Source organism: Choloepus didactylus, chromosome 11 (genome assembly GCF_015220235.1).
Source record: "Choloepus didactylus isolate mChoDid1 chromosome 11, mChoDid1.pri, whole genome shotgun sequence".
NCBI classification, from domain to species: domain Eukaryota; kingdom Metazoa; phylum Chordata; class Mammalia; order Pilosa; family Megalonychidae; genus Choloepus; species Choloepus didactylus.
In genome coordinates, this window is record NC_051317.1 from 11,797,711 (window position 1) to 11,814,433 (window position 16,723).

The 16,723-nt window shown below is 35.4% G+C and overlaps 1 protein-coding gene across 1 annotated transcript in view; it reads left to right on the top strand.

Moving 5' to 3' along the window:
* Positions 1–13,770: 13,770 nt before the first annotated feature.
* ATP10B (ATPase phospholipid transporting 10B (putative)) overlaps positions 13,771–16,723 on the top strand; it is a 242,972-nt gene continuing 240,019 nt past the window's right edge. The window contains 1 exon segment of the mRNA XM_037799283.1: positions 13,771–14,025. The gene's annotated coding sequence lies outside the window, so the exon portion shown is untranslated.

Genomic DNA, 16,723 nt, shown 5'->3' on the forward strand with positions numbered 1-16,723 from the left:
CACACACACACAAACAAACATATGTATAATTTTTAAAAATCTGCCTTATTATGAGAAATCTCCCAATGTTTAAATGCTGCCAGTAATCTAAAAGATAGTCTATAGTTGTCGTTTTTTTTTTTAACTGAGTCTGTCCCTGTGCATCCTTCCCAACCTTGCTTAGGAAAAAGAACTTTCAGGATTATTTTGTCTTTGTTTTCAAAACTTACTTCAGAAATAAAATTAATTCATGGAGGCACAGACTGAAACTCCTTCAAAAATGCTGATCTTTAAAAATTTACTGAACATCTATCAAGCTGAGGCTTGGGGAAGAATAGAGGAAGCCCACCAAACTCACCTCATTTACTCAGCAAAACAGTCTCGCAGTTATCCCAACCCATCAAGTTAAGAGATCCATCTAATGGAAGATTTCTTAATCTTGACACTATTTACATTTTGGGCCAGATGATTCTTTGCTGTGGGAGGCTATCCTGTGCATTGTAAGATATTTAGCAGCATCCTTGGCCTCTACCCACTAGATGCATCTCCACCCTGGTTGTGACAATTAAAAGTGTCTCCAGATATTTCCCAGTGTTTCCTGTGCTGGTTTGGATGTATTATGTCCCCCAAAATCCCATGTTCTTTGATTTAATCGTGTGGGGGCAGATGTATTAGTGTTGATTGAGTGTTTCCATGAAGATGTGACTCAATCAACTGTTAGTGAAACATTTGATTGGATAATTTACATGGAGATACGGACCCTGCCCATGTAGGGTGGATCTTGATTTAATCACTGGAGTCCAACAAAAGAGCTCTCGAACAGAAGGACCTCAGAGCAGAACAGCTCAGGGTGACATTTTGGAGAGCAGCTAAGAGTGATATTTTGGAGATGGCTGTTGAAAGCAGACTTTTGCTGACGCTTTGGAGATGCTAGCCCAGAGTTTGCTCCAGAGAAGCTAAGAGAGGACAAAATGCCCCAAGAGCAACATTTTGAAGAATGCATAGGGGCTGAGAAAGGAGCTGGAACACAACCCAGGATCAGCAGATGCCAGCTACATGCCTTCCCAGCTAACAGGTTTTCTGGACACCATCCTTCCTTCAGTGAAGGCATACTCATGTTGATGCCTTACTTTGAACATTTTCATTGCCTTCAGAATCTAAATTTGTAACCAAATAAACCCCCTTTATAAAAGCCAATCCATTTCCGGTATTTTGCATGATGGCAGCATTAGCAAACTGTAACATTTCCTGAGGTACAAAATCACCCTTAGTTGAGAACCACTGATCTAAGGGCATTCATGAGACCTCTTGATAGTCCCTCACCCTGCAACAGCCTGCTGACACTGTAACTCTCCTGAGAAGAGGTATGATAAATGGAATTTGATCCATAATTTCCAGAGAGACTTTAATGTTCTTGATAGTATTAATCCCTAGGCAACTGCCCTGCTTCCATCCCCATTTTTTTGGGTCTGAAGGATCTAATTTTGTGACTAATCTCTCAACATCACCATCTCGTCCTCATATTTTTGTCATTTGTTCAATGCTTCCTCCAAAACATCCAGTCAGGCAAAGATGCACATATAGAACCAAATGTTCAATGCTTTTGGTTAACCAGCTTAAAGGCTTCAAGTTATTTTTCATTGTAAATGCTTAAAAATCATTTTGCTTGCTCAGTAAAGATAAATCTAGGCTCTTTCCTTTCCCATGAGTAAAATTAATTACGACAAATGAACATTGCCTTATGAAAATTATCATAAGAAGATTTTTCCCTACAATTTTTCTATGATTATTCAGTTTGTTTAAAGAATCACCTTTTTAAAGTCTTCTTTTCTTGTAAAAGATATGAATCATTGCTTAACTAGATCCATATCATCATGCAAGTTTCTTTAAATTCTACTCACTTTCCTTTTTTAAGTACTCAGCAATTTCTTTTTCTTTTGGCCTCAATTACTCATTACTTGTCATTGGGATTCTGATATTCTATTTTCTGATTTTCCACATATATAATTAAATTGTCAAGTTTTTCCAGAATATTGGCAGAAAGACCACATAATGTGGCATCTACTAGTTATTCCCTAATTCCAAAAAATAGACTTCTTGTTGGTTTTACCAATTCATTAAGATTTTAATATTTTTACTGACATTTTCTATCTTCTTAAAATTTGCATAAACATAATCCAGTTATCCAATATCCAAGAATCCATATCCAATAATCAAAAATTGAGTGCCATTTCTTGAGTCAAATTATATTTAAATGTACAAAAGTCAAGGACTCTGGGAAGACAACTGAATACCCTTAGAAAAACGTTTGAGACTGAATATAAGATTCTGCCTCAAATAAATATTTTTCTCCTAAAGAAAATCTTATTTTTTATTATCTGAGCTTTTTTAATTTTTCATTTTTTTATATAAATGAAGAATATAATACATGCTTGTTATAACAAGTGAAATAATTCAAAAGCATAAAATTAAAAGTTAACAAATTATTCCTATCCCTCTGCAGTAACCAGGATTAACATAATAGAATATATACTTGGACACCTTTCACTATGCTTATACAAAACATCCAGTCAGACAAAGATGCACATATAGATCATCCTTTCAAAAATAGAGTTGCTCTATATAACCTATTTTCTCAATTAGCAGCATATGAAAAATGCCTTCAAGTAAATAACTCTGTCTGATTTCTTTTTAGTGATTGCATAATATTCCATTGTATGACCATACCATAATTGATTCATCTAATTGCCACTATTGGAAATTCAAGTTATTTCCACTGGATGTCTTTCAAACAAGCCATTGGAATTGGCCTAGATGGTTAATAGAAGCCAGGCATCTAGGTCTTTTTTTTAAAATGTGTCCTGGGAAGGTGGGTGGTGATTAGTGAATCAAGGAGTCAGTTTAAAGATGAGTTTTTTATATATAGAAGAACAAACTTCTCCAAAATTTAAGGAGGAATTAAGAATGTGATAATAGAAACTCAGATTGATGAAGGAATCATTTTATTCAAAGAAAAACATGTATTGAACAACTACTTTAAAAAGTAATTCCCTATTTGGGAAGAAAGGGTAGATGTAATTTTACATATTCCTCCTAATAAGTACAACTAAAAACCGTGGGCATTGTACGTAAAACAAACATAAGACTCCAAATGGTGGAGAGAAGAAGATGGGCTAGCTAGGGACCTTGGGACCCAAAGAAGACAGTGGTGGTGAGTTCCCTGGGTTTTCTTTTTGTCACTCAACTACTTGACTTGAAGATGAAGAAGTTAGCAACCCAGAGATGCTAAATAGCCCAGACAAGAAAATACCACCAAAAGACTATTCTCTCTAATCAAAGGATCAGGAAGGGCAACCTAACAAGATATAAAACTTTTAGCAATAAGTGCTCTGCTCCAGCCAAACACCATAGAAAAATTATGACTCCAGCCCAAATCCACCAGCAAAGGAAAAATAGGAAGCCTAGATTTCCACACTACTGATAAAGGGCCCCAACACCCCCACTAGGGTGATGTTAGAGATTACCAAGTAAGAAAACCAGGACTCTGACCATCACCCAGGGACAACAGGGTCACTCCCATCACGGTGTCAGTGGATGTCATGTGAGTCACAAGAGCAGCCATCCCTTCCCAGCAATGATGAAGCATCCCCTCCTTGAGTGTCAATGGAGGCCAAGTGGAGAAACTGGACTTTTACATTCACCTAGCAATAAGAATATGATGCATCTCCTTCTTCTGCAGTAGCAGTGTCCATAAAAGCAACCAAAAACAGAAAGTTAAATAAAATCCAGAGCATTTTAACATAATATGAAAATGTTCAGGTTTCAATAGAAAATAACTCATCATACAAAGAACCAGAAAGATCTTAAAGTGAATACAGGAGGACAATTAATAGATGCAGACCCCAAGATGGCAAGGATTTTAGAGTTAATTTGACAAAGATTTTGAAACAGCTGTGATAAAATTCTTCAATGAGTAACTACAAATATGCCTGAATCAAATAATAACTAGAAATCCTCAGCAAAGAAATGGAAGATATAAAGAATGAAAGAGAGAGAGAGAACTCAAAAATATAATAACTAAAATATAGAGCTTTGTTGATGGGATAAATAGCAATGGATAGGTATAGAGGAAAGAAACAATGAATAGAAAGATGAAGGAATAGAAATTATCCAATCTGAAAAACCAAGAGAAAATAGACTGAAGAAAAAAGTGAATGGAGCTTCAGGGACCTGTGGGAATATAAGAGAAGATCTAAAATTTGTCATTGGAGTCCCCGAAAAAAGAAGATAAAGAAGGTGGAGCTGAAGAAGTACTCAAAGAAATAAAGCCAAATATTTGTCAAATTTTGCAAGTGACATAAATATTCAAATTCAAGAAGCTGTGCAAATCCCAAACAGGATACTACCCCCCCCCACACCAAAAAAAAATCCACAGCAAGACACATCATAATTGAACCTCTGAAAACTCAAGACAAAGGAAAAACCCTCGAAAGCGGCCAGAGAAAAATGACACCATACCTATAGGGAACAAACAATTCAAATCACAGTGAAATTCTCATGAGAAATTATGGAGTCCAAAAGGAAGTGTATAATATTTTTCAAATTCTGAAACAAAAGAACTTTCAACCCAGAATTTCTAATACAGGCTAAATTATGGATGAACCTTGGCGAAATCATGTGGCATGAGATAAGCCAGACATAAAAAGACAACTACTTTATGATTCCAATTTTATGAAAGTTGCCTAGAATATTCAAATTCATAGATACAGAAAGTAGATTACAGGTTACCAGAGCCAGGGGTGAGGAGGAATTGGGAGTTATTTAATGGATACAGAGCTTCTGTTTGGGGTAATGAAAAATTTCGGTAATGGATGATGATGGTAACACAGTGTTGTCAGTGTAATTAATACCACTGATTTGTACAATTGGAAGTGGTTAAAGGGGGAGATTCTGATTTGTATATGTCACCACAATTAAAAGTTTATATATACATTATATATATCCTTCAAGAATAAAGGAGAAATCAAGACATTCCCAAATGAAGGAAAACTAAAGAATCTATTCCCAGCAGACCCACCCTAAAAGAACAACTAAAGGAAGTTCTCTAAACAGAAAGGAAGGATTAAAAAAGGAATCTTGGAACATCTGTAGTGTGTTGAATGGTGGCTCCAAAAAAGGTATGGCCATGTCGAAATTCCTGGAACCTGTGAATGTTATCTTATTTGGAGAAAAAGGTCTTTGAAGTTAAGTTAAAGATCTTGAGATGAGAGCATTCTGGATTACATGAGTGAGCCCTAAATCCAATGACAAGTGTCCTTATAAGAGACAGAAGCACAGAAGAAACAGAGGAGGAGAGAGCGTGACCATTGAGGAGATTGGAGTGATGCAGCCAAGAAAGCCAAGGACTGCTGGCAACAACCAGAAGCTGGAAGAGGCAAAGAAGGAATCTCCCCATAGTCCTCCCTGCTGACACCTTGATTCTGGCCTCCGGAACTATGAAATAATAAAATTTCTGTTATTTTAAGCTACCCAGTTTGTGGTAATTTGTTACAGCAGCTACTGGAAGTTGATATAATCAGGAAAGAATAAAGTAAGCAAAAATAAGGGTGAATAAAATAGGCTTTCTTCTCCTCTTGAACTGTCTAAATTATGTTTGACTATTGAAACAAAAATTATGAAAATATCTGATGTGGTTTCAAATGTACAAAAAAGTAATATTTAAGACAGTTATAACTGGGGGAAGATAAAAGAAAGTAAGAAATCTACACTTCACTTGAACTGGTAAAATGATGAAACCAAAAGACTGATATTTTGTGTATCTAATGTAATACCTAAAGCAAAAATTAAAAAATCTATACAAAGATAGACACTGAAAACAGTAAGGATAAATCAGAATGAAATTCTAAAAAATGTTCAAATTACCCATATAAAGGCAGGAAAAGAAAACAAGAAAAAAAAAAAGAGAGCAAACAGGAAACAAAAATTGAACTGGTAGTTAAGATCTAACATAAATATAAATGGTCTAAAATATTAAAATTTAAAAACAGAGATTGGCAAAATAGACTAAAAAGCATTACCCAATTATATGCTTTTTACAAGAAACTCACTTCAAATATAGCAACATAGGCAAGTTGAAAGTAAAAGAATGGAAAAAGATATACCATAGAAACATTAATCAAAGGAAAACAAGAATGGTTATATTAATATCATATGAAGTAGACTTCAGAGCAAAGAAAATTACCAGAGACAGAGGGGGACATTATATAATGATGAAAGTGTCATTTCACTAAGAAGACATAACAATCCTAAATGTGTGTGCACCAACCAACAGAGCTGGAAAATGTATAGGGCAAAAACTGATAGACTTGAAAGGAGAAATAGACAAACTCACAATTATAGTTGGAGGATGCAACACTTCTCTTTCAACAATTAATAAAAACACTAGACAAAAAAATAAGTGATGTTGTAGATATAAATGTCAACCAGATCTAGTTGACATTTATAGAACTTTCCACCTAACAGCAGCAGAATGCACATTCTTTCAATGTGCAGAGGAACATATAACAAGATAAACCATACCGTGGGCCAAAAAATTAATCTCAACAAATTGAAAAGAATTGAAATCACACAGAGCATGCTCTCCAACACAATGTAATAAAACTAGAAATCAATAACAGGAAAACAACAGGAAAATCTCCAAACAGTTGAAAACTGAATAAGACACATCTAAATAATCCTTGAGTCAAACAGAATGAAAATGAAAATACAAACATATCAAAATTTGTGGGGCACAGCTAATGCTGTGCTGACAGGGAAATGTTTAACACTAAATAGAAACAGGAGAAGTCTCAAATCAATACTCTAAGAATGTAGGGAAAGAAGAGCAAAGTAAACCCAAAGCAAGCAGCAGCAGAGAAATAACAAAAGTAAGGGCAAAAATCAGTGAAATTGAAACAGTAGAGAAAACCAATAAAACAAAGAGCTGCTTCTTTGTAAAGATCATAAGATTAACAACTCTCTGGCAAGATTGACAAAGAAAAAAGAGAGAATACAAAAATTAATATCAGGAATGAAATAGGGAACATTTCTACAAACCCTTCAGATATCAAAGGATAATGAGGGAATGCTATGAAAAATTCAACATACATAATTTGACAACTTAGATAAAATGAACCAATTCCTCAAAAAACTCAAATGACCACAACTCACCCAATATGAAATAGATATTTTTAGTAGCCCTATAACTGTGAAGCAAATGGAATTCATAATTTTTAAACTCCTATTAAGAAATCATTAGGCCCAGATGGTTTCACTGGAGAAATACACCAAACGTTTAAAGAAGAATTAACACCAATTCTTCACAATATCTTACAGGAAATAAAAGGAGAGGAAACACTAAACCATTTTATGAATCTAGTATTACACTGACAAGAACAGAAAAGAAGACTACAGACCAATATCTCATGAATATAGAGGCAAAATTATTTACAAAATATTAGTAAAATATGGTCAAAAAGAAAGGTAAATACACAAAAAATATTAAATCCACTTAAGTACAGAAAAGCCCACTGCTAGAAATGGGAACTATAAGGAAATCTCTGTGAAGTGATATTAGCAAGACATATTAGGGAATTCTAGAAGCAGGGTAAAAGCAGAATGAACACTCCAACAAAAACTAAGAATAGCATTTTTTGTTAGAGTTCTAATTAGACAGGGAGTGTCATTTAATTCCAAATTCATGTTACAAATAATTTGACAGATCCCTGTAGTAGACAGGACAATTGGAATCAGACAGTTGGATAAATAAATAGAGAAAATAATAGAAAGAAGAGAGCAGAGCCTAAAGGACACATGGGACATCATGAAACATGCCAAGCTATGCATCATGGGAGTTCCAAAAGAAGAGAAGGGAAAAGGGGCAGAAAAAATATTTGAGGAAGTAATGGCTCAAAATTTCCCAACTCTTACGAAAGACACAAGTATACATGTCCAAGAACATACTCAGAAAAAAATACACTCTGATAAACCTACTCAAAGACATTCACTATCAGAATGTCAAATGCCAAAGATAAAGAGAGAATTCTGGAAACAGCAAGAGAAAACCAATTCTTCACATACAAGGGGTCCTTAGTAAGACTAAGTTCTGATTTCTCACCAGAACCATGGGGGCAAAAAAGCAGTGTATGATATATTTAAAATATTGAAAGAGAAAAACTGTCAGCCACAAATTCTTTATCTGGCAAAACGGCCCTTCAAAAGTGAGAGAGTTTAAAATAGTCACAGAATAATAGAAACAGTGAGTTCATCAACAAAAGACCTGCCCTACAAGAATTATTAAAGGGACTTCTGCAGGTTGAAAGGAAAAGACAGGAGAGAGTGACTTGGAGTAGTGTGAAGAAATGAAGACCATCAGTAAGGGTAACTAAAAGGGTAAATGCAAAACCCAATAGTACTGTATCCTCAATATACAACTCTAATCTTTAATTTTTATAAGAGTCAGAATACAATACAACAAGAAAAAGATATATTTCCTGATAATGGACATGAAAAACATAAAGGGGCAAAGTGGGACAAAAACAACATAAAGAGGGGAAACAAAGGGATGTGGGAGCAGAGATGTGCATGCTAATGAAGCTAAGTTGTTATTTTTTCAAATTAGTACATTCTAGATGGAGGTTGTGTAATATAAACCCCAGGGTAACTACAAAGAAAGTGTTTTAAAAATATACAGAAACAAAAATAAGATGGGGATCAGTCAGATACACCACTAAAGATCAACTATGCAGAAAAGGAATTTTCAATAAAGGAAAAGAGATACAAAAAAAATCTGGCATATAAAAATCAAAGGACAAAATGGCTGAAGTACTTCAGCGTAAAAGTAACAATATTGAATGTTGATGGATTAAACTCCCCAATTAAAAGACACAGATTGGCAGAATGGATAAAAAAAGAATGATCCAACTATAGTTGTTTACAAGAGACTCACCTTACACCCCAAGACACAAATAGGTTGAAAGTGAAAGTATGGAAGAAGATATTCCATGTAAATAGTAACCAAAAAAAGAGCTCGGGTAGATATACTAATATTGAATAAAATCAGCTTTAAGTCAAAAGCTGTTACAAGAGAAATAGACAGACACTATATATTAATAAAATGGGCAAGCCACGAGAAAGAAATAACAATTCTAAATGTTTATGCACCTAAGCATGGTGCCCTGTAATACACAAGGAAAACACTGGCAAACTAAGGGATTAATAGGCAACTCTACAATAATAGTTGTAGACTTCAATACACCACTCTCATCAATAGATAAATCATGTAGACAGAAGATAAATAAGGAAACAGAGAAAATGAATAATATGGTAAATGAACTAGAGCTAACAGACATATATACAACATTGCACCCCCAAACAGCAGGATATGCAGTCTTTCCAAGTGCACATGGATCATTCTCCAGGGATCACATGTTGGATCAGGCAGAGAACTGGAAAATCTACAAACTTATGGAATTTAAATAACACTCTTAAATGATCAGTGAGTCAAAGGAGAACTTACAAGGGACACCAGTAAATACCTTGAGATGAATGAAAACAATCAAACAACATATCAAAACTTATGGAATGCAGTGAATACAGGGTTTCAAGGGAAAGTTATAGCCCTAAATGCTTGAATTAAAAAAACAAGAAAGCTAAAGTCAGAGATATAACTACACACCAGGAAGAACTAGAAAAAGAACAGCAAACCAACCCCAAAGCAAGCAGAAGGAAGGAAATAACAAAGATTAAAGCAGAAATAAATGGAATGGAGAATTAGAAAACAATAGAATTAACAAAATCAAAAGTTCATTCTTCAAAAAGATCAATAAATTTGACAAATTCTTAGCTAGATGACAGAGAAAAAAAGAGAAAAAAGGTAAATAATGAAAACAGAAATGAGAGGGGGGACATTACTACTGACCCCACAGAAATAAAAAGGCGCATAAGAGGATACTATGAACAACTGCAAGCCAATAAATTAGACAACCTAGATGAAATGGACAAATTCCTAGAAAGACACAAAAAACTTACGCTGACTCTGCAAAAAATAGAAGACCTCAATAGATTAAGTAGAGGTTGAATCAGTCATCAAAACCTCCCCAACAAAGAGAAGGATAGGACCGGATGCTTCACAGGTGAATTCTACCAGTCATTCCAAGAAGAATTAGTATCAATCCTGCTCAAACTCTTCCAAACTCTCCCAAAACACTGAAGAGAAGGGAACACTACCTAACTCATTCTAGGAGGCCAACATCACCTTAATACCAAAGCCAGATGAAGATACTATAAGAAAAGAAAAGAAAATTACAGACCAATTTCTCTAATGAACATAGATGCAAAAATCCTCAACAAAATACTTGCAAATTGAATTCCATCACCATAATCAAGTGGGTTTTATCCTAGGTATGCAATTGTGGTTCCACATAGGAAAACCAATTAATGTAATACACCACATTAACAAGATGAAAGAGAAAAGCCACATGATCATCTCACTTGATGCAGAAAAGGCATTTGACAAAATCCAGCATCCTTTCTTGATAAAACACTTAGAAAAATCAAAATAGAAGAAAACCTCCTCAAGATGATAAAAGGGCGTATTCCAAAAACCCACAGCCAGCATCATACAATGGTGAAAGGTTGAAAGCTTTCCCTCTAAGATGTGGGACAAGACAAGGATGTCCACTGTCACTACTGTTATTCAACATTGTACTGGAAGGTCTATCCAGAGAGGTTAGGCAATAAACAGAAATGAAAGACATCCAAATTGGAAAAGAAGATGTAAAATTTTGAATACTTTCACTATCTACATATATTTAATCCCTAAAAATCTACAATAAAGCTACTAGAGCTAATAAACAAATTCAGCAGTGTAGCGGGGTACAAGATCAACATGCAAAGATTAGTGGTGTTTTACTACACTAGTTATGAGCAATCTGGGGAGGAAATCAAGAAAAAAATCTATTTACAATAGCAACTAAAAGAATCAAATATCTAGGAATAAATTTAACCAAGAATGTAAAGGACTTGCACACAGAGAACTACAAAACACTGCTAAAAGAAATCAAAGAAGACCTAAAGAAACGGATTTGAAGACTAAATATCATTTAGATGTCAATTCTACCCCAACTGATGTACAGATTTAATGCAATCCCAATCAAAATTCCAACAGCCTACTTTGTAGAAATTTGGAGGCCATTATCAAATTTATTTGGAAGGGTAAGGGAACTTGAATAGCCAAAACATCTTGAAAAAGAAGGAGGACTCAATTTCCTGACTTTAAAACAAATTACAAAGGTACAGTGGTCAAAACTGTATGGTACTGGCACAAGGATAGATAGATTGACCACTGGAATTGAATTGAGAGTTCAGAAATAAAGCCTTACACCTATGGCTAATTGATTTTTGACAAGGCTGCCAAATCCACTCAATTGGGAGAGAATCATTGCTTCAACAAATGGTGCTGGGAGAACTGGATATCCATAAGCAAAAGAATGAAAAAGGAATCCTATCTCACAATAGATACAAAAATTAATTCAAAATGGATCAAAGACCTAAATATAAGAATGAGGACTGTAAAACTCATAGAAGAAAATGTATGAAAGCATCTTCAGGACAGGTTTTAGGTAATGGTTTCTTAGATTTGCACCCAAAGCACAAGCAATGAAAGAAAAAGCACATGAATGGGACCTCCTCAGCATAAAAACTTTTTTGCATCAAAGGACTTTATCACAAAAGTGAAAAGATAGCCTACTCAATGGGGGAAAATATTTGGAAACCACATAGCCAATAAGGGTTTAACACCCAGAATATATAAAGAAATCCTGCAACTCAACAATAAAAGGACAAAGAGCCCAATTTAAAAATGGGCAAATTAGTTGATATTTCTCCCAAGAGGATACACAAATGGCTAAAAGGTATATAAAAGATGCTCACTGTCACTAGCTGTTAGGGAAATGCAAATCAAAACCACAATGAGATATCATTTCACACCCACTGGAATGGCTACTATAAAAAAAAACACAGAAAATTATACTGCTAGAGAGGATGTGAAATGGTGTAGCTGCTATGGAAGATAGTTTGGCAGTTCCTTATGAAGCTAAGTAAAGAATTACCAGAAGATCTCACAATCCTGCTACTATTAGGGATATATCCAGAAGAATTGATATAGCAGGAACTCGAACAGATAGTTTCATTTTGATGTTCATAGTGGCATTATTCACAGTTGTCCAATATGGAAGCAACCCAAGTGTCCATCAAACAATGAATGGATAAACAAAATGTGGTATATACATACAATGAAATATATATTATTCAGCTGTAAAAAGGAATGAAGTCTTGATTCATGCAACTACATGATTGAAATTTGAGGACATTATGCTGAGTGAAATAAACCAGACACAAAGGGACAAATATAGTATTATCTCACTGATATGAATCAAGTATAACAAGCAGACTTTTTGGTTTAAACCTTATTGCAGATGATGGACTATAGTTAATAGTACAAGTATAAAAGTGTTCTTCCATGAATTATAAATGTACAACACTAATACACGGTATTAATAACAGGATGGTATATGGGAAGATACACCTAATGTAAACTATGGACTATAGTTAATAGTGTTATTTAATATTCTTTCACCTATTGTAACAAAGGTACTACATTAATGCAAAGTGTTAACAGTAGGGGGATATATGGAAACACTGTATTTTTTACATGATTTTTCTGTAAACCTACAATTTCTGTAATTTACAACTTTTTTTTTAATTCCTAGTTTGTATCTTACAGTCTGCTATTTAGATTTCAGATTTGGTGGCTACATCCTCCCTTTTTAAAAGTTCCAAATGTCCACGTTTCTTAGTAGTCTGATAAGTACCATTGATACATATGAAGTTCCAGATTACATTAGCAACTAGCGGAGATCTTATGCAAAGATTTTCATGAAGTTAAAATGTTCATTTTAACTTATATGTTCATTTCTTTCCACCTCCTTTTATCCCCAAGCTTGATAATATTCCCTTTTTGCTACACTCGAAATAGTCTTGTTGCTTGTTCTACCTTCTTTTTTTATTTATGGGCCCACCAATAGCTATCCATCAATATGACAATATGGCTCAAGACATTTTCCCCAATTAACTGAGTTACAGGCAACTCAGTAAAAGGATTATACAGGGAAATTTCCTTTTAGGGCATGAATTGAAGTTATCAATAAGCCCATAAATAGTTCCAATTTTCTGTATGTTTGAGGCATTCACATAATCAGTAAGTATAATATGTTGGTCCCACTTTCCTTATTTTGTGTAATCAAACAGTAATCAATAAGAACTACGACTAATGCAAAAAGAGACTTCTGAAGCTTTGAGGGCAAATTAATTGCCAGCACATATGAAAAAAAAATCACTGAAAAGAATGTTCCTTTTTCTTTCTTAAATGCCCTGGAAACCTAGTAACTGAATTATATTTCAAGTCCCCAAAGAGAGCTACAGGGTTATAATTGTCTCATGATTAATTACATGCTTTGCAAAAGGTAAATGGACAAAGTCATTTTCGTACCATGTACAAAGAATAAAATTGCTAATGAATTTTTATAATTCCGGCTCATTGATTCACAGAAACAAGAAATTTGTTCAAGAACCATGTCTAACAGTGATGGTGCTGTGTAAGTGTGCAGACAACCAAGAACACTGCTTTCACTGTTCATAGTTGGGCCTGTGATCACAGGCTTGCTATTCTTCTCCTTTACTCGTGGTCTAGCGAGGTGGCTTTCCCCCCTTTTCCTTCTTGATCACAATTGTTTCTTCCAGTCCATCGTCTTCTCTAAGTTAATAAGTGAGCGTTAGCTTAAGGCCTTACCTTGATATTATCAGATCTAATCAGAGAAATGAAAAATGCCTTAGGGAAGAGAAAAGATCTTTTAGTTGAGCTGCACAAGAGAAACATTGCCACTTTCAAGCTCTGCTTTCCGTAGCTTCTAATGGAGCCTGCTCAGTAGGGACGTCAGCTTTGCTGGGGTAAGTAAAAGCAGCATCGCCCTTCCTATATAATGGGGGAATGATCGCCTCCTATGATCATTGATTCTAAGTTTTGAATCATGCCCAGGATATAACAGCTGTCCTTTATACTGCATCTGAAATTTCATTTGGCTTGCTGGGTGCAAGAAGCAGATCCCTTTTCTAACAGAATGTTGTATTTTTCTTCAGTTGATTTCATTATGATAAGTTAATGGCAAATGCTACCTTCTTATGCAGCAGAGCTTGCAGTCGGAATGCATCTGAATGCATTTTATGATAAATAATGTATCCTGTGTGCATCCAGTGCAGCCTGAGGAAGCAGACGGAGTTAGTGCCTTGCTCTCAAAGCAAAAAGCAGCTATGGCTTTGAGGAAGAGAGTGAAATAATTATATGCTCTCCCAATTTCATCTAGATAAACTCTGAAGTGGGCATATTGCAGTGGTTTTCAAGTTCCGGTCGAAAAACGGTTTTTCTTTGACTTGAAAAGAAAACTAGTGCTTAAAGAAAACTGTGTTTGCACTCTCCAGAAAGAGCTCCATGGATGTAATTAGGTCCATGATTAACACAATTTAGTACAAACCTACTTTGGTACACTGATTAGGGCTGGGGTAACAACATTCCCAGCCCCAAGGTGAAAAGGTTTTTTTGTTGTTTTTTTTTTAATTAAAACTTCACCCTGAGCAGCTAGTTGTTTGGCCTGCAAAGTTCATCTACTTTGTGCGACTCATTTGTCCAATGAACTTGCTACACAATTCCAGCTAAGGTAGCCAGGAGAGAATTCAGAAACTCTGAGAAGGAGCTTGACCTCCAATAGCCAATCTGGCAACTTGCCCCTTTCTTCTCCAAAAGCCACTTCTCTGTTTCCAGACTTTACAAAAGTAGAATACTAGGAGTGTTATTCCTTTAACAGATGCACTGTTACGTTCAGCCATTAATCAGGCAAATCACAGATGTTATTTTCTTTTTAGATGTTACAATAATTACTCTTAATAACACCTACTGAATATGTCATTTCATTGCCATTGAAGACTTTTTAAAACTTTATCATAGAATTAATCTCTAAAACCTCTATTTTATACAGATTTAAGTCATAAGCAGTACCACCTTGAGGGGTTCAGGATCTCACCTGAGATTTGTCACTGTGTATTTCCCAAAGAATGTGGCCAGGTGACCTCACATATGGACAGATTAATTACCTGTTGAGAAAATGAAGGTTGAAACTCACATGCCAAGTGTGCAATCAAATTATATTCCCCTTATGCTAAAAGATGGGTGTTATCTTTAGAGACATATGGTTCTAATACATCCAGTTGCAGAGACTGCCATTCTCAAAGGCAGAGCTAGCAAGGGAGCTTAGCCCAGCTGCCTAGTGTACAGATGGTGAATCTGGAACCCAGAGATATGAAGTCTGAGTTACTGAGACAGAACAAGGTCCAAAAGTCAAGGCTTATGGCACTTGATCTATTGTTGGTTCTTCTACAACACTTGTTCTCCAAATGGTCCCTGCCATCTCAGAAGGGAATAAAAATATCATTCTTAATGCAAAAGTAAACTAAAACAGGTTGGATCTGTGAGACCATTTCTATTCACATTACCACTTGCTTAAAATAAAACTTAGCCAGAAATTCTGAATTCCTTGATTGAACCTAGGAGGCTCTATCCTCATTGCTTATTAAATATCACTGATTTCTCCTTTTCTGGTGACATTGTTTTAAAATCCTTTCTTTGAAAAAATTGAAGCCTCTAGAGCCCTTTCTCCTCACCTTTTAGTTCTGTACAAAATACACTTTTATTTAGAAAGGGAGTAAGTTGGGTAGTAACAATAGCAGTGGTATGGTTTAGTAGAAAAATCAAGGGCTTTGGAATCAAACTTGGATTTGAATCCCAATTCTACTTCTTAATAATTGTGTGACCATAAGCAAACTATATAGTCTCTCACATCCTAATATTGAGAGAATGTATGTGTGTGCACTTGTAATCACCTAGTACGATGCAATGACTGGCTTCCAGGAGGCACTTAATAATTATTAGTCATTACTATTAATTGGAACCAGTTGAGAAGGCGTATTAACCATCATGACATTTTTAAAATGTTATAGGTATCTTAATGTCTGGAGGAAAGAAGGAGGATCTCATTTTCTGCTTTCAATATCTGTAATCACTGGAGGCTGTTGCCAATGCAGGGAGCCTTGCAGATAATTCAGCAGCCTGCAAACAACGTATATTATTTGGAAGATGGTACTTTTCTCCCTTAGCCAGGGTTTTCACAGGCTGCTCTGGTGTAGTGTAGGATAAATGCAAACTCACTAGACTGAAGAAACGGTATAGGAACACGAAGATAGATTGAGTGCTTTTTTGCCTCATCTGCTTGATTAAATGAAAATTTCGGATCCTTGCAATCACCAGCAAGCGTGAAGGTGAAATTTTCACACACGTGCCTTGATATGTTCTCTAACTCTCCTCCTCAGTATAACTCAGAGCTGTGGTTCTCAAAATGTGGCTCCTGGGACAGCTGCATCAGCATCACTCAGGAACGTGTTAGAAATGCAAATCTCTGGCCCTATCCCAGACAAGCTGGGCCAGAAGCTCTGGGGGAAGACTGGATAATCTGTGTTTTTAACAAGCTTTCGGGTGGTTCCAATACTCACTGGAGTTAGATAACCATGATTTGGAGAATTTGCCCGGCTGTTTTATGTA